At 43.0% G+C, this 21,258-nt stretch overlaps 1 protein-coding gene and 1 long non-coding RNA gene across 4 annotated transcripts in view; both read left to right on the top strand.

The window, feature by feature from the left end:
- LOC144772911 (uncharacterized) overlaps positions 1–21,258 on the top strand; it is a 2,519,762-nt gene that overhangs the window by 2,287,166 nt on the left and 211,338 nt on the right. The window lies entirely within an intron of this gene.
- Positions 1,862–20,706, top strand: LOC144772912 (uncharacterized). Of its 3 annotated transcripts, none has more exons than XR_013599868.1 (5): positions 1,862–1,939; positions 2,030–2,135; positions 2,215–2,291; positions 2,384–2,437; positions 18,931–20,706. It is a non-coding gene; the product is annotated as an uncharacterized LOC144772912 (long non-coding RNA). The 3 variants fall into 3 exon arrangements; XR_013599869.1 differs by lacking the exon at positions 18,931–20,706 and adding an exon at positions 9,221–9,653; XR_013599867.1 differs by lacking the exon at positions 18,931–20,706 and adding an exon at positions 2,688–2,923.

Below are 21,258 nucleotides of genomic sequence, written 5' to 3'. Positions count from 1 at the left end.
AATTGAATGGTACATTCATGGGGTTTCCAGGGGCGCCGGTCTATGCAAACACCTTCATGGCGAAATTCGAAAGCGAGCATATTCTTGAGAATGCAGCATGGCAAAAAGGTCTAGTATTTGTGAAGCGTTTTATCGACGATATCTTCATGATTTGGGAAGACAGTGAAGAAGCGTTGAAGGAAAATATTGAGCATCTAAATTCCATCGATGAACGCATTCAATTTACTAGCAACATCGGGATAGTGGCATCGCTTTCCTTGATACATGGATCGAAATAGAGAATGATCACATTTCGACAAGGAGTTACAGAAAGTAAACTGATAGAAATAATGTACTGGAATTTGGAAGCTTCCACCCCCCATCATTGATTAACAACTTACCATACTCACAATTTTTAAGAATACAACGTATCACTTCAGACCCAGTGACGAGCGCTGAGAGCATGGAGCAACAAAAGAAGAACTATTTAACAAGAGGATAGCCAGAGAATTTGCTAATCGAACACATGAATCGAGCAAAACAAAAAAAGAGGAGTGATCTGTTGCAAAAACGACAACCAGCAACCAGCAATAAGATTGTGTTCGTATCCAAATTCTCCACGGTTTCCAAAGAGATAAAAAGCATAATCAATAATCGCTGGGAACTATTGCAGGAAGAGCCAGAGTTCAATGGTTTATTTGTAAATAAACCACTGTTCGCATACACCAGAGGGAGAAACATAAAAGAACATTTGTCATCGCTAAAGACGATTGAAGCAGTATCCAAACCTGGAACAACACAATGTGGAAATTGCATACATTGTAATAATGTGATTAAAGGAGATATCATTTCACATCCAAGAACAGGAAAGAAATTTCGGATAAAACAAGCCTTCGACTGCAATTCATCCCACATAGTATACTCCATCAAATGTCCGTGCGGCTTGCTTTATGTTGGAAAAACAGTTAGAAAAACGAAAACACGATTATCTGAACACAAATGTAGAATTAGAAACAAAAGCAGCAGTTCCAGTCTGGCAGTACATTGGGATGAAGCAAAACACACGATCGCTCAACTACAATTCCAGATCATAGAACAAATAAAACTACAACAAGGTTCTGATAACGTTAAGAGACTATTACAAAGAGAGATCTTTTGGATCAAAACACTGAGCACATTGACGCCGTTCGGCCTCAATGATAAACTTGATATGGGATGCTTCTATAGATCATCAAGGAATTCATTTATTTCAATCATAAGGAGGTACCCTCAACTGCACTCACATAGATCATCAAGGAATTCATTTATTTCAATTATAAGGAGGTACCCTCAGCTACACTCACTAAGCAACAATTCATTGACACATTTTTCCCTGGTTGAATCCTGTTTATACATAACCAACAGAGTAGGAGATATCAACAGGTTTTAGTTCAGCGCATAAAAATGGGCTGGTTGATGCGGTTGCCATGGATACAGTGGTGATGTAGGATCATGCGTTAGCGTTTGAAGGGGGCGGACAGAATGTTTATGGAACATAATAATAGGTGGAATCTAAACTTAGCAAACTAGACCAGAGTAGCAGTCTCCACGCCGAGAATTAGAGTATTCTAGCAGGTATACATGCAGATATTACTGTAGTAAGAATAGGTGTGTTATTCACATGTTATTAAGATGAAGAAGCCATGCGTTTCTTCAGCTTTGGTGTATAAGTGAAGCTTTCAAATCTGAGCTGAGAGCAAATTAGTGAGTGGTGGTTACGAATGCACGTCATATGGGGATCCGAGTTAGCATTAACCAGTATCTCGGCGGTTGACAGAATACTTCTCCAACATGGCGGCACTTGTTGTTCGGAAATGGGAGTAGTCCTACCTTTAGGTTGTTCGTTTTGTTATACCGGAAGAATAGCTCGGCGGTTCATGGCGATTTGTGATTCTCACTATCGGTGACGGAGAGCGTGAAGGTAAGGGCAGTTAGCGCAGGGCACTTTAGTTTAGCATTCAATGAGAAAGTGGAGAAACGGCGTGTTTAATACTCGGTTTTCCGCTTTCAGGTTTTGAACCGTGGTTTAACAGATGAAAGTTCCGACAGCTAAGGAAAGTTGAAATTTATAAGGAATATGAACACAAAGGCGTGAAGAACTTAGACTGTGATTGAAGGTAAGAGGAAACAGGTTACGGGGATAGAGAGCGTAATGACGTTGAATGAACAACTCAACCCAGTATTTTAATATTGCAGGAAGGCTAGACCCACGTTCAACTTGTACACGAGAGAAATTATCACCAAGTCAGGAACGTCCCGTTTTCATACTAGAGGTAGGTGGCAAGGAGCCCATACATTGCAACTAGGAGGGAAAACCATTAGTTTAAGATAAGAGTGACAGGTTGCATTATTGTTGCTTTTGCAGAAGCGAGGTGAGCTGGATAATTCTTTTTCACAAAAGGAAGGAGAAGATATCAAGGTACCTATTCGTCATTAATCTATGATTCTGAGTGTAGTGTTCCCATAGAGACAGAAATGGATTTTTCACATAGCACAAGATTGAATATTTTTAGATAATGGATTGTGTTCCATGAGCATTTGCCCGTGTTTCTAACACGCTTTAGCGTGGTTTTGGGTCTTTATAATAACTGTTTCTAATGGTAATTGTTTCGATTGTGCCGAGTACAAAAAGAGAGTCTGATTAAAGTTTTGTTGAATGTTTTTTTCAGATAGTGGCCCCTGACGAAGGGACGGGAGTCCCGAAATGCATCGGGCGGGCTGTATTTTTTCTTTGGACTTATGCTTTGTTTGTAGTTTATGAGTTTGATGATTAAGTTAAACATAATGAATGTTTAGGCTGTTCATCACATTGTCTGTATAACCAAAGTTCGTTTCACAAAAATAATGTTGTGATACATGTGATTATATTGAATTGAAAAAAGTGATTACAAATAACATGATGTATTTTGCCATAAACGTGATTGCTTAAAATTGAATTGCAATTGAGTACTATTGATAATTTGTTCAGTATTAACCCATTTAGCAGTGCCTGTGTGAGTCCAAACCGCCGCTAGGGGTTTGGCCACTTTCATTTGCACATTACATGTTAGGCTAACATGAGTCACACAGTGCACGCAATATTAAGTTAGAAACTTTTAGATAGGAGAATAATTGGCTTATAAAATAAAAGGAGTGCAATACCCACACTTGTTTAACATTATTCAAGGCACCAAGGGCATATTACCAAGCAGGGCGATAGGCAAATATCGCCGCGTTAGTGGCCGTTATCGGCCGTTAAGCGGCAGTGATTCTATCGCCCTATTCACAAGCTGTCGCTAACAGCAGTTAGTGACAGTTTGTAGTCGATAGCGAGTGGTTTGGGGCCCGCTTTGCATGTCAGCGATATTTATCACTAATGACATGCAAAGTGGGCGTACCCAACCCGTTAGCGACTGAAAGCCTATCACCTATTAGCAAGGCAGGCGTAGCGATGGAAATATTTGCGCTAAGGGCGAATATCTACAAATACTAACACCTGCCCAGACCAGTTCTTAGCCATGTTATCCAATGGGTGGTGAATAACATGGCTAAGAGCATTTCGTCGCTAATGCGTGAATATCGCAGAATTTTCAACGATATTCACGCATTTCGCTGCTATCGCCTGGATTTTTATCGCTTTTGAGATAAACCTTGCTAATAGCAAGTTAACTCAGCGATAAAAAACGGTGATGCGCGGCAATAAAAATATTGCCGCTAAGCCTACTTAGCGATAAATATCACTATTTGTTAGTAATATGCCCCCAACTTCTTTCTTGGGAACTGGAAACATACTGTGATATGTATGAGGTCATATTTCTCGACATATTTCTCAAATGTTCTTTGTGCATTTTAATTAGTGAGCGCGTCTTGGGGTTAGCAAAAATTCCATTGCGACTTGGAGAGGTACAAACCTCTCTTGTCATCTCTGATTGTGTGGTTATGCTATACATGATTGCTTAGCTATAGAACTTGGAACGAGGTTCCGATGTTGCCAACTTTCTTGCTTCCTTGATTCAATAGGGTTTTGCATCTCCTTTGGTTAGTGTAGGGTTTAGCAGATTCTGACAATCTTTTCCATGTTTGGGAAAAGGATCGAAACCATTTGTCTAGTCATCAAATCCTTTTCCTTATGTTTTGTATCACTTCCACTGCAATTCTTATATGCTGTTTGGTGTTGAGGACCAATATTTTATGCTGCTTTGGTGTTCCTTTGAGATTTTTGTATATCTACGGTATGTTCTTGAGATTGATTTATATTAGTCTGGCTTTGAGTTTGTAATAAATCTTTCAATTTCAAGTTACTGACTTAGACTTTAATTGTGTGGTCCTAATGATCACATTTAATCTTAAGGTTTGATTTGTTGTTAACCCCTTTTCATCTCAGGCGACTAGAAAGGTCTATTGACCAGCGTTAAATTGGCAGAAATGGCCCAGAGGGTTCTCAGATTGCAGCACTCTAAATATGGTTCGTACCTGAAGTAGAGGGTTTAGAAATTGTTGCTTTAGATTAGTCCCGATCTAATCTCAGCGCCTATGGCCCATGTTTCAACTTGAAGTGGTGTTGGTTATACTCTAGCAGTTTGAGAGGAGTGAGTATCAATGAGGTTTTGTTTGAAATGCTTATGCTTAGCTTGCAGTGTTTGTGGCAATTGTGTGGTGTCTTTGCAGAGACTTTGTGATAGGATGTGATAATGTTTCAGATGATCGTGTGAGTGTAGTGCTTACTGTGCAAAAGTTGTTATTGGGTCTAATGTGGCCTAAGATCCCTTGATGATATTAAAAGTTTAGAAGATACTGTATTGTAATTGTCTGTTGAGGTGTGGCAGGGTTTGTCGTGAGACATTGTCAACAGCCCAACAGAGAAAGGGATGCATATCTTTTATGTGAAGGTGAGGTATGATTAGTGTGGTGGACCTCTTGTGCAGAGGAAAGCTGCACTGATGAGAGTGATTCCCAACAGGATGAGTTTTCACTTGAATGTATGTTTTTGATACTTTGAATGATTGATTTCTGTAGATTCTTCCATAAAGCTGACAATTATCATTTATTGTTATTGCCTTGAACTTAGTTGCAAGCATTTTGCTGAAACAAGTACATTTGTGAAAATTGTAAAGGGGGATGAGCTGCTCCGAGGAGTCAGAGTGTTGTCACCGCGTGTCCTGCTGGGATAGTTTGGTTGACGTGAAGCCACACTGTTATTGGCTGTCTATGTAACAAAGTGCCACACTGTTATTGGTTGATGATTTGGAACAAGATTTTGAGTAAAATATAGAATTTTTTGTGATGAAACAAACACATTTTAATCAAAAATGAAATGTTTTAAAGTTGTACGAGGTTTGTTTAAAGAAGGTGTTCAGATACCTCCTATAGGGCGGGAGGAAGCCCCACCTGAAGAAAATGCAGGACATTATATGGTGATAAATGTAGGGTTGCACACATGTATTTGGCTAGAACAATGGCACTAGATCACTGAGAAAGAAGGTGCACTGGCTTTTCCACGTATGCTGCATTTAATTTGATAATCATTAAAAATATGAGGAGAATTCTATATGAGATGAAACCACAACCTAGACTCACACAATTTGAAGCTCTTAACACTTGGGAGCATGCAGCTTGTGCCAGAGAAAAAGAGAGATTTCAGGGAAGGGTGAAAAAAGGACAGGGTACTTATGCAGATGCAAGGTGAGATGCAGGACAGAAAAGATGGTGAACTGTCATGATGGAAGGAGATAAATTATACCCATTATTGCAAAGTGGAGAATGGGAAAAAGAGACAATAAAATAAAAATAAAACAAGAGAATTCAGAGAGAAAGAGGAAAACAGTGATAGTGATACTAGTGACAGTCTTTTATATGTATTAATGTCTGAGCGACCACCATCATATAATGGACTTTGAACGGAGGGAGGTGGGAGCAAGGTTGCAGGTGGGAATACTGGATTGCCTACTGCACCAGTAATGACAAGCCCTGGAATGATAGGGATCTCTCCTGTGCAGAAAGATCAGAGCTTGATTGGAACTATTACAGTGAAGCAAAACATGATGGGAGGAAATTTAAGGACTCACGTTCCTTGGTTCTCCACTGTCTGTACAGTCCCAGATGCACTCACAGTTCCTGTTACCATTGGACCAGTGGTTTATATATATAGACCTGGTTCTGGGGGAATTAGGAATCAAAACTGAGTTATCCCGTTCAACAACATGCATCAGAAATTACCCCCATGGTCAGAAGGTGGGAGAATTCATCTCTTTAGGACCGATTAATGCAAGTTCTCGTTGTGTTACAAGTGCAGACCCTTAAGTGCATCAGACTGGATTTGGACCTTTAAAGTCATTCTTGCGGTTACCACATCTGAGTTAACTTACCTGGGAACCACCTTTAAATATGCATAGTAGAATACCTAAAGTAAAGGTAGTATCTAAAGCCCCTAAGGTACATTCTGGTCTTAATGTCAAGGAGTTCAAAGATTTTTTGAAGGTTCATAATGCTACATCGAATGAGAGTGGGAGTAGGGAAGTGAGTCAGGGAACTCTTCAGTCAGCTTTGAAAGTAAACTTGGTGGATATGGGAAAATTGAAGTTGGAATTAGATGAAATGATAAGTAGTTGTCTTATATTGGATCGAATAGAAGCTTATCAACAGAGTGAACTTTTCTTTATGAGTAAGGATGTTAGTAGGAAAGCAAGACAAGCCCATGACAAATTATCTGAATTGGCTCAGATATATGAGGTAGATTTAGAGGGGACAAAGACTTTACAGAAAGCCACCGACTCGCTTTTAGTGATCAAGGCATAGGGTCTGATTTAAATATTGGCGGATCTGGTCCCGCCTCCACTTTTTAACTTTAAATTTGTTTTTATTGTTGGAGAATGACGCACATATATACGTCCTGCCATATCAGTTACTGACTATATCCAAGTCAAGCCTCATTGGCAACTTTTCAGTTAACAACTCCCCCTACCCTCCCTCCGAGTGCCCATACATATTCTATATTTCCAGCAAAAATAGGTCATTGTGGCCAATCCCATGATTGCCCCCATAGAGTCACTCCGGTGGCGCAGTCAGTTGTAGCATTCTCAGATACATGGATAGGTGAGCTCCATAAACTCCTGTGAGAGGAGCTTAAGAAACTGCTACCTCATCTCTCCGAATGAGTCCCCTTGTTGTGTCAATGTCAGTGATAGCCTCTCCATTAGGGGTGGGCGGATTTTGCACAGTCGCGCTACCTTGGTAACTGAGTGTCAAAATGTGCATCAATTTCTGATAAACTCTCATCCTAGAACTGCTTCAGTTTAGGACACTCCCATAGTATGCGTGTAGGATAGTAGGATCTACCTTCATGGTCATCCTCACTTTTTGCTGGTGTCATTCTGTTTTTCTGACTAGTCTAACTGGGATCCTGCTAATCAGGACCCCAGTCTCTGTGTGCTCCCCCTAAACTGGACTATAGTAAGTACTCTGGTACCTTCCTAATTGGCTACTGGTGTACCCTTCTAAGTCCCTAGTATATGGTACTAAGGTAACCAGGGCATTGGTATACCAGGAGTCTCCCATGGGCTTCAGTATGTATTATGCCACCCATGAGAGACCACTCAAACTGTGACTACATGCCTGCCATTGCAGCCTGTGTGAGCTGGTGCTAGCACCACTCACCACAGATATAGGTGTCCTTATATCTGAAGTCACTGCACTTAAAAACTAGAAGTCATCCCTAAAGTAGGACTTTCAATCCTGATGGCAGGGTCCCCGGTTATAAGTGTGAGGGTGCCCTGCATGAGCAGGACACCCCCTACAAACATTAGAGTCGATTCTCCCAGCGTTATATGTGCAGCCAGCTATTTTATAAATATAGTGGACATCAAGTCGATTACGAGATGTCTAACTATATATTGGCTACACCAAAACCAGTCAAGTTTGGTATCAAACATGTTGGATCCTACCCCAACACCGATTTCAGTGTTGGATGTAGGATCCCATATCCTGGGGAGGCTCCCCTAGGGAACCCCCCTGTATTCCTAGTATCAGTCTTTCAGGGTCTAACAGCAAGCTAATGCTGTTGCCGACCACAGACACAATTGTGCCCTCCTGATGCTGGGCCAGGCTCGAGCAGGGGAAGGAAGGATAATGAGTTTCCTGTCACAGGCAGGTGTAACCACCTCCCAGACAAGGCTTAGTGTATTTGGTGCCTTTCTTGCATACCAGTTCCAGGAGCCATTGGCTCCTGCATGAAACTGGGCAAAGGACATGGGAGTATCCTCCCCACTGTCAAGCCCCTCCTCTGAGAGGGATCCCTGAATCGTCCCAATACTTTCCCTAGGGTACTTAAGGGCTTACCTGTGGGTGGCTCTTCAGATTCATTGTGGGACAAGATTCAGATCCAAAACCACTTCATCTTTACTGTCTTGGCACGTTGGACTTCGATGGACTTTGCTTTGGGAACCAAGACTGCAACTGGAAGACTCCTTCTGCTCCAGGTCTCGTCGCCCTGCCAGTCTTCTTTGTCGTCTGTGCCTGTTCTCCACCCAGGTTCTTCGCCAGGCCTGTGTTTGAGTTTGAGTTTTTAGTTTAACAATTGCTTGGTTACTTAGGACTATTGCAATATATACAGAATATATATTTCCATAGTGAGTTAAAATCATTTAAAAACTCTTCGTTTATCAAATATAGCAGATTAAAAAGAAATCTCGTAATTTCAACTTAAAATTGAAAATGCTGGTACACGGAAACATTTCAATTCGTATATATGCCAGTACATTAAAATTCGCCCTAATGGCCCACCAATTAATATTTTCATTTGATAGTAACTTATAAATACATATTAAAACTTGAAACTCTTAATGAGGCAAAATTCAAAAATAAAATCTATAGTATCCAAATAATTCTAGCATAGGTCATAATTTAGGGAAAAAGAACATTCAAGTTCAGTGGTTGCCCTTAGGGGGATTCAGTTAGAGTCGATAATTCAACCCCTAGTAATGTTGTGGGGACTCTAATTTGCTTCTAAATGTTTGGTATAGCAGTTAAATTGCATCTTATGTCAAAAACACAGAATTATTTTCATGTTCTTTAAGTCTTTGCTCCACTTTCAGTACAAATTTGACAAAACAGCAATTTAGTTGAGTGTCCCCTGGATCGAAGCAGGCTAAAATAGCCTGTCTTCTTGTTAGCATTCCTCTTTGGTTGAAAGCTTTCGTTAACAGTTGTTTTCTTTCTTCCCTTACAGTATTGCAGGAACAAACCAAATGCAAAAGATCCTCCTTACAGCTCCCACGAAGACGACAAGTGACGGGTAGACTACCACGTTGCCAGGGAGCCATATGATCTTTGGCTGGTAGTAACCCCAGCCGATATCTTAAAATCTGCTGCTTAATAAAAACTGGATAGCCGGTGGCAAGTTAATCTTGTGGCGAGATGGACTTATAATTGTTTAGTGTCATCCACCAATATGCCCTTTGAGCTAGTGTAGCTTTATCTTCTGTAGCTGATTGAATTTTAAGACACTTCTTTATAAAACTTTTAAAGGCCTGTTGGTCAATTGACATTTCCCAAAGCTGGACAAGACCTGTATGCTCAAGAGACTTTTGCAGACACTCTCTGCCTGGTAATATATGACGATGCTGTAACTCATCCCACAGCATATAACTCAATGTATTCAATTCAGCTTTCCTAATTTTGTTCCTGCATATTATATATATTATATATGAGCAGCGCCTGGCCAGTGATTGCTTGACTAGTCCGAATTCAAGCATTAACTGACCCGGTGAGGTGTATCTTGACAAGGAGAATATATTCCTATAAACTTGGGAGTCTATGTTGTCCAACATGGTTGCATCCTGCCCTCTTAAAGCCTCGCTTCCATATGAAATTGTTGGAAGAAGTTTTGCTCTTACAAGTTCTAGTAGGGGCAACAGAACCGGCACAGCAACCTTTTTCTTCAAATTTGTAAAAGCTGCAGCTAACACCAGACCTTTCTTTCTTCTGATTGCCTCCTTCCATGCAAAAAAGTTCCCTTTGTTATCTATGATTACTCCAAGATATTTGTATTCGGCTGTGTTTTTCAACTGTTCTTTACCCATAAAACAAGCCTGTGCTTGTGTCTTCTTAACATTATAACACATAGTTTTCGTTTTCCCATAATTAATCTGCAGGCCATTGGTTTGCGAGCAAATAAACATTGTATCAAGAAGTCGTTGGAGCCCCACCCGAGTGCGACTCACCAGTACCACATCATGGGCATAAAAAAAGGATGATATTGAGTTTGCCCCAAGTTTTGGGGGATGGGGGTTGCATAATTGCAGCATTTCCGTCAGTTCAGCCAAGAAAAGGTTAAATAAGGTTGGTGCCAAAACACTGCCTTGTTTTAGGCCTCGGGTAGTTTGAATTTTCCGAGAAAGATGTGTGCCAGCTCCTATTTTAACTTGGACCCATCTATCAGTATGAAGCAATATCAACATTTGTAAAAGATTCTGTGGTATACCCAAATTTGCTAGTTTCTGCCATCATTTTCCCCGGTCGACACAATCGAAAGCTGATTTAAAGTTAATAAAACAGAAATATAAAGGAAATGTTGATGTGTGGGCCGCATCCATGAGTAAAGAAATTGCCAAAATATTAGTGATTGTGCCGGTCGATTTTATAAACCCAGCCTGATTGCACAGTATTATTTTGTTGCTAGAGGACCATGATGTCAACTCCTCCAAGACAGTTCCGGCAAAGTATTTTGCCTCAACGTCCATCAATGGTATGAGCCGATAGTTTCCCGGAAGTGATCTATTCCCCCTTTGAACATGGGAGACATAATCGACCCCTTCCAAGACTCAGGAATAATTTGTATGCTCCTAACCTCAGTAAATACTGGTGCCAGGATTTCTGGCCAAAGGTCTGGCTTGTGTTTGAAGACCGTAGGAGATATACAGTTTGGGCCAGGGGCCCTGCTTTCTGTCCTTTCATTATCAGTTTTTTGATAAATTCTATATTTGACACCGATGAGTCCTTGTACTGCTTTTTTGAAGGAATTACCAGAAGACTCGTCGGTACATTTTTTTCTGATGGATCATTGAAGTAAGTTCTTAAATATGGGACCCACCTAGCCTCTGAAATATGAGAATGAATTCCTCTGTTGTCTGGATTCAGGAGATGATTTATTGTGGACCAAAATCTAATGCCATTTTTACATTTTGTATCGAAAAGCAATTTGGCCCATAGTTCGTTGTCTTTGTCTCTTTGAATTCTCCATTTTAGCTTATTGATTTGTTCTTTATTTGACTTCAGTGCTACAAATGCAGTTAAGTCACCCAGCTTACTCCTAAGCATTCTCAATGCTTTGTTAATTCTAGATTTATATTCCCGAAATCTGTTTTGATGATTTGCAGTGGCGGCTTCTTTATTTATTTTGTTGTTACCTTTGGGTTTTACTGGTTTAGAATGCTTTTCATAAATTATACATGAGTCGGTCCCACATGTTTACTGCTGTGCTTTCATTGCTTGAAATTTCCTGGAGCGTATCCATTACAGTTTCGTGCAATTGGTCAAGCCCTACCGTTGAGCTCTTAATACATCTGCAGTTTATTAGATATGTTTGGTCAATTATTTCCTTTATATGCATGAACGAGAAATATATGGGGAAAATATAACTTCTTGCGGGAGATGGTAACTACCTGTTCTGTCCTCCAGGCCTGTGGGCATGAAAGACACCTAAAGGAATCTCCCTTGGAGTGAAGGAGTCACTCCCCAGCATCTGCAGGTACCGCACCATAAGCTGACTGGTCTGCTGCTCCTGACATCCTAGGGACTCCGAAAGGCTCCGCAACATAGGTGATGGTTCTGCAACTCCCTCCAGGCCTGCACTGTCTTCTTTGCAAGGTTGAAGCCAGTATCTCTCGTCGGAACTGCTGGATAAGTACCCCTGTGCACGGTGTTGACTTGCCATTGCCAAGGCTTGTTGACTGTCTCGTCCAGAGATCTTTGTGCTCCAAGAAGCTCCAGGCTCCTACATTGGTGTGCAGTGGTTGGGATGTAAGCCTGCACTGTCTTACCATCTCGCTGTGGAATATTGAAAAACCATCACTAGCATTAGGAATATAAAATATTATTTTAGACAAGCCAGTTCTACTGAACTTTTGGATTGGTTGTTAAGGGTCTAGCACAACCCTTTTTCCAATCTTAGGAAGTTTAGTTTCCACAGGAATAGGTAGGTGCAACACCATACTACACCTAGACACCATGTGTTTACTTATGGAACCTAATGGGTCCCAATTTATTAGATACAGTGGTCTTAAGTTCCAGGAACTAAGAACTCTGTGTACCTCTATGGAGCTTAAGGCAGTTATTAACCCCATCACTAAGCATATCTTAGAGCTGCTTATCCTAGAAGACCACCAGAATACTGATATGTCAGAGGAACAAGACAAAGTGAGTGGGTATGCTCCAGAAGATGGGTCAGGAGAGGTTACCCCTATTTCTGAGCATGCCCAGGAGGAGTCTGATGACTCCACCATGGTAAACTCTGATCCTCCAGGGAACAGTACAGATGATACAGAGGGTGTCCCTAGAGGTAGGTCCACCTTTATCCCTCTTGGGAGGGTGCAGATAATACAGGGGAGGTCTAGTTCCTCCTCTGCTCATTCTAATGCTTCTGGTAAGTCCATAGGGACCTCCATCTCTAGCAAGAGGGAGAACACTTTAGAGAGGGAATACCACCCGACTTGCCACTGGCTTAGCAAGGGACACTGGAGTGACAAAACTCCTTGGTGTCTTCAGACATATGGGGGCAGTGAAAATGAGGGACAAGCCTATCCCAAGTCTTGCTTTGCCCAAGACGTCCTCCAAGGGGAATGTCATGTGCTAGGGAGAGAAGAAAAACTCTGAACATCTAAGGTATTACCAACATCCTGGTGGTACCAGGTTTGGAGTGTCTACCTTAAGAAAACAGAAGCCCATCTTCCCAATAGATCCTATATTGATCCACTGACATTCCCTGCCCCCAAGAAATCTGCCTGGTCAGGCGCAAGTTCCTCTGGGACCATTCCCTTACAGGGAATGAGATCAGACAGCTGCCCCAGTGCTAAATCAGTCTTCACCCTTTCAATCAATTCGAAATATTACAGAGTGATCGCTCCAGCTATGGTCGGGCGAGTTGAATGGCCAAGTATGAGATGGACTTCGGGTCCATTGAATTGAAAATACCTGGACAGATGTTCCCTGGTTTCGGAAGCAACCGTAAGATCTAAGGCCTGTGATTTGATGAGATTTATATGGAATCCTGAGACCGAACCGGTGCACCTTCTCCATGAAGTTTGGGAGTGCCGTCCCTGGGTCGTCCAAAGAAACAACAACATCTTCTGCTTATAATGTGATGAGGTGCTCCTCTCCCTCTAAGCCCACTTCTGTGACATTCGGATTGCCCCTACCCTCTAAGTGAACGGTTCCATGTAGAGCACAAATACCGAAAGGGACAAGGGGCACCCCTGCTGTGTGCCTCGAGTTTCTACCATTTACTTTAACAGAAGCCGTTGCCATTCTATAGCCACTAAGCACTCAAGCTCGAAATCGCTCGCCCAGACCGAAGTGTGACAATGTCTCTGCCAAGTAAAGTCAATGAACACGGTAAAACACTTTCTCAGCATCGATTGAGAACAACATGACCTTACAGTGTGAGCAGGTAGCCTTATTTATCAAGTGCAAAAGTTGTTTGGTATTATCCGAACAGTGTCTCTTCGGGATAAATCCTGTCTGGTCGGGCTCCACTAGCCCCGGCATGAAAGGTGTGAGGCAAGCTGCAAGGATTACTGTAAACAACTTCAGGTCAACATTTAAAAGGAAGATAGGCCGGTAGGACCCACTTTGTCTTTTGCCTTTACCAGGCTTCGCTATAACTGCTATGGAGGCTTCTGCCATCGAACAAGGAAGAGTGGTCGAACTTGTGGTAGAGTTAAAAACCCCAGTATGGAGAGGGGCTATTAACATGCAAAAAGTCTTATAAAAGGCTGCCAGAAAGCCGTCTGGGCTGGGCGACTTACATGGCTTCAGCCTTGAGATAGAAGAGATTACCTCCTCGATCCTTATAGGGACCGCTAGACTGGCAGCCTTGTTTTCTGTTAAATGAGTCAATTTAGCTCCCGCCAAGTAGGCTGTAATGCCAGAGGAGGGAAGATTCTGTGCGGAGTACAGGGCATTATAAAAGGATCCAAATCACGCTGCCACCTGTTAGTCTCCTGTAACTAGAGGCCCTACCTTTGTCTGCAGGATATCAACCACCGTGGCCTGCCGTTGCCCCTTGAGTTTGTTCGCTAGCAACCTCCCGCATCTGTTCCCCCCTATATGAAAGGCATGTTTAAGGCACATGATTGCATATTCTGCACAATCTAGATCTAACCCCGCGAGCTGTTTTCTAGCGGTCGCCAACTGTCTCCACAATCTAGGCGCTCCCGTACGGTGGTGGATACGTTTGAGTTCTCTCACTTGCTGCTGTAGTTGTGTGCGTTTATCCCTCCTGACCATATTATCCCCTGCTGAGATGGCAATAAATTTCCACCTTTGCACCATCTTCATAGTGTCCCAAACCGTTGAGATTCGCATGTCCAGGGTATCATTGACCTTCAGATTGTTCCCTATTGCTTTTTTATCTATCTGACTAACCCCTTCTGGCCTACAGAGAAGAGACTTCCGTAGTCTCCAACTGCGGACGGAAGCCTCACCCCATGGTAGAGAAAGGACCAACCCTCATTGGGTGCATGCACACTGAGACTATGATCAGGGAGTGTGGTTCAAAGTGAATTCGATACCCTAGCAGGCGGCCTTTAATTTCAGCTATTTTTACCCCCACATTCCCTCGGATGGAGCGTGAGAAAAGCAACGCCAACCTCCTGCAATAAGCAAATGTCAGCTTGGGAGTGTTCCAAGTAAGAAAGTGTTGCAGTCTCTTAGCCAGATTGTTACGCCCTTTGACATTGGGGGGTCAAAACCCTCAGGCCCCTCCTTATCAATGCCATAGAAAATAGTGCTCACTCCGGTCAGCAGATCCCAGCTCTCTTGGTCCTCCTCCCCCTGTACAGCCCTAGTGATATCTTCTCTGACTCATAACTATAAGGTTACATGCTATTTGTCTTTGTGATGAGCATCTGGAAACAAAAGCCAGAAAAAAAACAGTAAACAACCATTGTGCCTGGATCGAGGAATGGGTTGAAAGATCCAACCCTAGTCCAGTGGAAAGAATGCAGAGAGGGTCTATGGCCATCAACCTCAATCCTCACCTGGTCTCCTCATCCCCCATCCCCCACCACCCGACAACCCCAAAAATCAATCAGCTTGTCCTCTTTATCTACAGAATTAGCTGAGAACTTTTCAAGTAGAGCCCTCCTCTCTGACGTGATGACCTCTGAGTCTGACCTGGATCCCCCGTCCGACAGGAACCCACTTTCATCTCTGGTGCCCATCTGCTCTGCGGGTCCTCCTCTCTGTTCTTGATTGCTGCATCAATCTGCAACAGTTCATACGCCTTCACCAAGGAGTGAAAGTGATAGAGTTGGTCTTGCCAGTGGGATATTAATCTGAAGGGGTGATCCCATGAGTAGGGGATCGTGTTGTCTCACAAAACGGCTGTAACAGCCAAAATTCCTGCCTCTTCTGAATTGTGGAGGCTGCGTGGTCCTGAAATAACTGTAGGGTGTGTCCTCAGAACACTATATGCATTGACGATCGGACCACCCAAAGGATCCTCTCCCTTCAAATGGAAGCTATGTACGCAGGTCACAAATGTCCACTGACTGAGGCGGTCCAGAACCCCTGCGGCCTACCCTATTAGGTTCTGTCCAAGCAGTTCTCATTTGCCGGCGGGTACCCCAATACCTGGACAAACTGAACAGTGCTGCCACATAGGCTTCAAAATCCCCTCCCTCTGCTTCCCGTGGTGGGGCACCTTGAATGCGAATGTTATTCATCCGAGAGCGGTTTTAGAGGCCCCCCACATGAGCCTGTAGGTTTAATTGCTGATCCGTGAGATTTATAATCTTCTGCTGTAGGTGCTGTATTTCCTCATCCCGGGAGGTCTCATGGCCCTCCAGGGTGTACATTCAATCTCTGATGTCTGTCACCTCCTTCCTTATCGCCTGCAGTTCACTGGTTAGGTCTTGCTTGACAACCTGCAAGTCCTGTAAGGCAACAGGCAGTGGATCAAGAATGGTGCCACACATACAACTGATATCTCCCAAGCCAAAAATCTGTTGGATCCGATAATTTAAAAATGACAATGTGTGTACACAATGTGAGCATCTTCTCCCAAAGAGTGCCAACCTAGATTTGGTGAATACAGAAACAAAGCAACCGAGGTGCACCACATCTACAAATGTAAGTCAAATTTTACATATATATCCACAATATTCCGGGAATAGTTGCGATTCTTCTCTTTATTGTTGCATCGTCAATATATATTTACAGAAAGGGGTTGACCCAACGCGTTTCGTCCACGTACATGTGGACTTCTTCAGGGCCGTAATACGATAAAGAGTGTAAATATATATATATATATATATCCACAATACAAAAAGCTGCACAAAAATAACTACCGTATACAACAAAATCAATACATACAACCATAATTCCTATGTCATTAGAAATACACAAAAACATATAACAATAAACACACTCACCCAACACAATTGTAGATTAGGTGCCATTGTGTTGGTCAGAAAAAGGAAGGAGTATAAAACTTCTTAGGATGTTAACATAAGGTGAAAACACTTAGGTAGTGTATCCCCACTTGTTATTGGTCTATATTGCACATTTACATATACATTTTGGGTGGATGGAACCAACCAACATATATCGATAGTTTTTTAAGGATAACCACACAAACATTAAATAGGTTTAACATCGTAGGCAATAGGATAATTTGAAAACTTCAAGATTAAGAAAGGGTTCTTTATATTGAGGAGTTAGAACATCACATAGTGAAAAAAGCCTTTTTTATTCAAAATCCGCACTCCCAAGTGTATGCCTCAGGAAATTATAATTGGTGAACGTAGGTGAAAGTAGGGAGAAAGCCAATCCCAAAAGATGAAAGGGGAAAGCCAAAAAAGGGCAAGAAGGTATGCAATTACCCTATAAAGAGATAAGGGGCAAGGCACTAGTAATGTGTATGTACCACAAGAAAGAATATGGAATATCCATCCTCATATGAGGGGAGGAATTGCTGAGGTCCATTCATCTTAGATCCTTGGAAATATATACATTCAGTAAAGCACACTCCACCTTCCCGTTGGGCGAAGGCCCCCAGTCCACTGCCTCCACTGTGTGCCTTGCGGCTCTTGCACTCTGCAAAGGCTCCCTCTGGAGAGTCCCCCCTGTGATCAACTGTCTAATCAGCTACCCCATTGGGTGTCGCTGTGTAACACCAGGCCCTCCACAATTTACAGTTTAGGTCCCCACAGGCTCACTCCACTGTTCTCCCTCAGTGCTAGGTCACCCACACTGCCCAAGGGGGGGACCAACTTGCAGCCTCTCTTGGCCCCTGTGCCCACTACCGCTCACTCCCTGTCACTGAGCTACTGCTCCCTAATGCCACTGGTGCACAGCTCAGCCAGGCGCAACTCTCGCCAATACCGTTCCCACTTCCATAGGTCGCAGATGGGCTCAGGATGCCGCCCCTACTCTACCACCAGTTTCGCCTTAGGCAAGAGAGAGGCTCAGTAGACTGAGGCCTCATTGTCTCACCTCTGCTTCTGAGGGGACCACACTGGCTCCACCAAGCATCTGGGAGCATTCGATACTCACATTCGATTTGAGCGGTCCTGCATCAGCCGTCCACTCTGACCACAAGCACTGGGCCAGTGCATCTCTGGGGCACCACCTCTAGTGGGCTCTTCCCTGCCGGGACCATGTCTATAGGCCTCGGCTGCGCCTGTCTCGCTCCTGCCTCAGATTGCCTACCGGGCCGCCACTCTGCCTGGGGAGTGTCCCCACAGCAGACCCTGCCGTTCGATCTTCTCGACTCTATGTCCCCACTGCAGCCGATCAAGGCCAGCGGGGAAGCTGGACGGCACCAAAGACGGAGTGACCAAGACCCAAGTCTTACTCAGTCGCCATCTCGGCCACGCCCTCCACAGCCACTTTTTCAATGGTTTTCCAGCCCACCAACATGGTTGTCTGCCCACTGTATTTAGGTGTTGATGGGTCTCTAGAGAGAAGACTGTCAGATTCCTTCCACCTCGTTCACAATCTTGCTCTCGCGTCAGTGGCATCAGAGGCAGAAGCGTCTGTCAGAGAGAGCCCTGCTTTCCCAATTACGATGTGCCTTTCCATCAAGCCAACTGTGGCAATGAAACCTCCAAACTTAAATTGGTGAAATCAAAGAACAAGAGGGAAAAACATACCTTTTGCTGATTTCCCCCTATCGTTTCCATCTTGAACTCCATTATCCAGGTCCTTTGTATGCTGCTGCTACTTCACCATGACGCTCAACAACCGAGTCTAAGGTAGGTTTCTGTGTCACTTGTCTCCTTATGAATCATGTGTTAACATTTGCTTTTACATTGCTCTCACATGTATGCTGTTTATGTGTCATGCATAAGTGTTCATCTTAGGACTTATTGTGATAAACTGAGCATGCCTGTACTGACACATAAAACATGCTTTGGGGATTTGGTGGAGTATAGAGAAACCTAAAGTCTCAAACTGAAACTGATATGGATCTCAAAAATCACACGTGGAGTAGTGAAGAAATTGACCATCAGGAAAAAGTAAATTTATTCGCCTTCGTTTTAGATTGGAAACACAAAGGAAAGTTGTGCTTACAGATTGATCAGAGTTATATAGATCGGTTGTTTCTAGGGGAGAGCGAATGTGAACACACTTTTGAAACGAGAGGTAAACTGTAACGGAGTGGGTGCTCCCCAGGTGCATTTACCAGACCCCTCCCCTCTTATCTGTCCTACACAGAACGAACTTCCCTCGATGGAGTACTGCGCCAGGTCATCAGATGACGACGAGATACACTGGCCCTTTAATTCTGTGCCCCAGGATGAGTGGGCGGAGCCAGCAGATGACGCCACGATGTCAAATGCGGAAGCAGGGAGAGACGCGGTGTGCTTGTACACCCGGAGAGTAGGAGACTGGAGAGGAGAAACGCGAGAGAACAGGAGCAGAGTAGCAGAAGAGGAACTCGAGAGAACATCGGAGGAAGAGGAGCCCAGGCGGGAAGCCGTACCCGACGAGGAGATTAAGCCCAGAGGCCACCGTTCCCACGAGCCACCCTGCCACCCACCCGGGGGAGGTGTGTGGCTGACCCAGGTACGTGGAAGGATTGCGGGTTGGTTGGGGAGAAAGAGCGGGCCGACCTCGTAATTAGGGCCCCCCCTCCCTTTTTCCAGGTATCCCTATCCCTGTGCACAGCCCCTTCACGAGAGACCGCTGTGTGAGGCATGGGTGGAATCCTTCACTCCCTTTCCCTCTGCACGTGTATATATGGACACGTCCCCTGATTTCCTTTTTCTTTTGCTTTTGGCTCCGGTGGAGAGGCACCACAGAAGAAGACGAGTCCCGTCCTCGGAGAACCCCCGAAGGTCGGCGGAGGAGCGACTCTACCAAGGGGAAGTCTAATAAAAGAACCAGCCGCAGTAGATCTCCACGTCGGACCGTCCATATCAGGAAAACGTGCACAGACTTTTTGTTCGCTTCATTAAAGCCTTCCTTAACCCGAACACGTCTCCTGCCCATTCCTCCCGCTTAGGTTACAGAAACAATCTCGTTTCGTGGAGAGACATGATCCTGGGATTCCTGGATTCTATTTTATTTGTGTACAAACTGCATATTTCAACTTGCCACATGGATGGCATGGTACATGTTATCTTGGTATAGTTTGCCTGAAGATCTATCATGTGGAACATTTTAATGATCCTGTATGGGAAGAGAAAACCAGAGCTAAATGAGGTGTTAGTGCAGCAGAAGTAGTAGGAGATATTTCTGCCGCCTATAGGTGTGATTCTGAATCACCTGAAAATTAGAAAGCTGGCTACAATAGTGGACAAACTTGTTACTAGTACAGCAAATTACTTATTACTTGTAAATACTGAGATGATTGCAATATTGTCTATGGTTTTGCAGAGCCGACTTGTGTTAGACCTTTTATTCACCAAAGACGGCGGAGTTAGACAGATGTTGAAAGTTCAGCAATGCTATACTCATATTCCAGATGAAAGTAAGGACCTGGAGGAATATATTAAAACTATATCTGTGCTGGCAAATGATTTGAAAGAGTTGGAGGCAACAGGTGTTTGGAACACTTTTTGAAATGGGTTTGCTTTGATAGGTCGATGATTTGAAAGTTTGGGAAGTAGAATTATGGGTGCCATTAGTCTTGACTAAACAGTGTCATATATTTTTGTCTTAAATATTATAAGTGCCGGGGTATACCCTTTTGTTGTATATAAGCAATATATATATATATATATTTACATTTGTTCTTATGTTCTCATGTGGTGCAATAATACCATTGAGATAAGGTGCACCAGAGGTTTAGAAAGTACATCTATTTTGTGTTTGACATATATTTGTGTGCATATTAACGTTTTCCTTTTTAGAGATATCTGGATTGCTGATATTATTCTTCCATAGGTTTAGATTGTTAAATGGTGGCCAAAATGCATATAATGCAGTGCATTCACCATGGACTAGTGAGAATGAATCCCATGTGTGTTCAATGCTTTTTTAATAAAATGTGACCAATTGTCGTCTTTTGTTTAATAATAAATGTATTTGTTTATTGTGCTGCATACGGAAGTATAGCATGATATAATTGTTACCTTTTATTAAAGATTTAATTGTTTTAGATTATATTTAGGTTATAGAATTATTATTAATTTAAATAAAACTGTAAGTTGGCACGATTGTGGGCCTTAAGCATACAGTCGAGACATTTATTACTAACTTGAAAGCCGTTATTCTGAATGTTTTTGTCCTCTGCAGGTGCAGACCAAAGACATTCAGTAGTTAGTGAAACATGTATTGTAGTTTAGATATAGTGAGGCGAGGAAGAACTAGCAAGGTCGAATATCATTAATGAAGAACAAAGATAGTGTTACCAGTTGGTACTATCGGACGAAAGGAGGAATCCATTTTCGCTTTAGAAGTGGAGACTGAAATATGGGAGTAGTTTTCAAGGCGCTAAGTTCTTTCTTGGGAACTAGAAACGTACTGTGATATGTATGAGGTCATGTTTCTTGAATGTTCATTATGCATTTTAATTAGTGAATCCACATTGGGGTTAGT

Source organism: Lissotriton helveticus, chromosome 8 (assembly GCF_964261635.1).
Source record: "Lissotriton helveticus chromosome 8, aLisHel1.1, whole genome shotgun sequence".
In the NCBI taxonomy this organism is placed as follows: domain Eukaryota; kingdom Metazoa; phylum Chordata; class Amphibia; order Caudata; family Salamandridae; genus Lissotriton; species Lissotriton helveticus.
The sequence above is the reverse complement of the archived record's forward strand: the minus strand, read 5'-3'. Positions and strand labels throughout refer to the sequence as shown.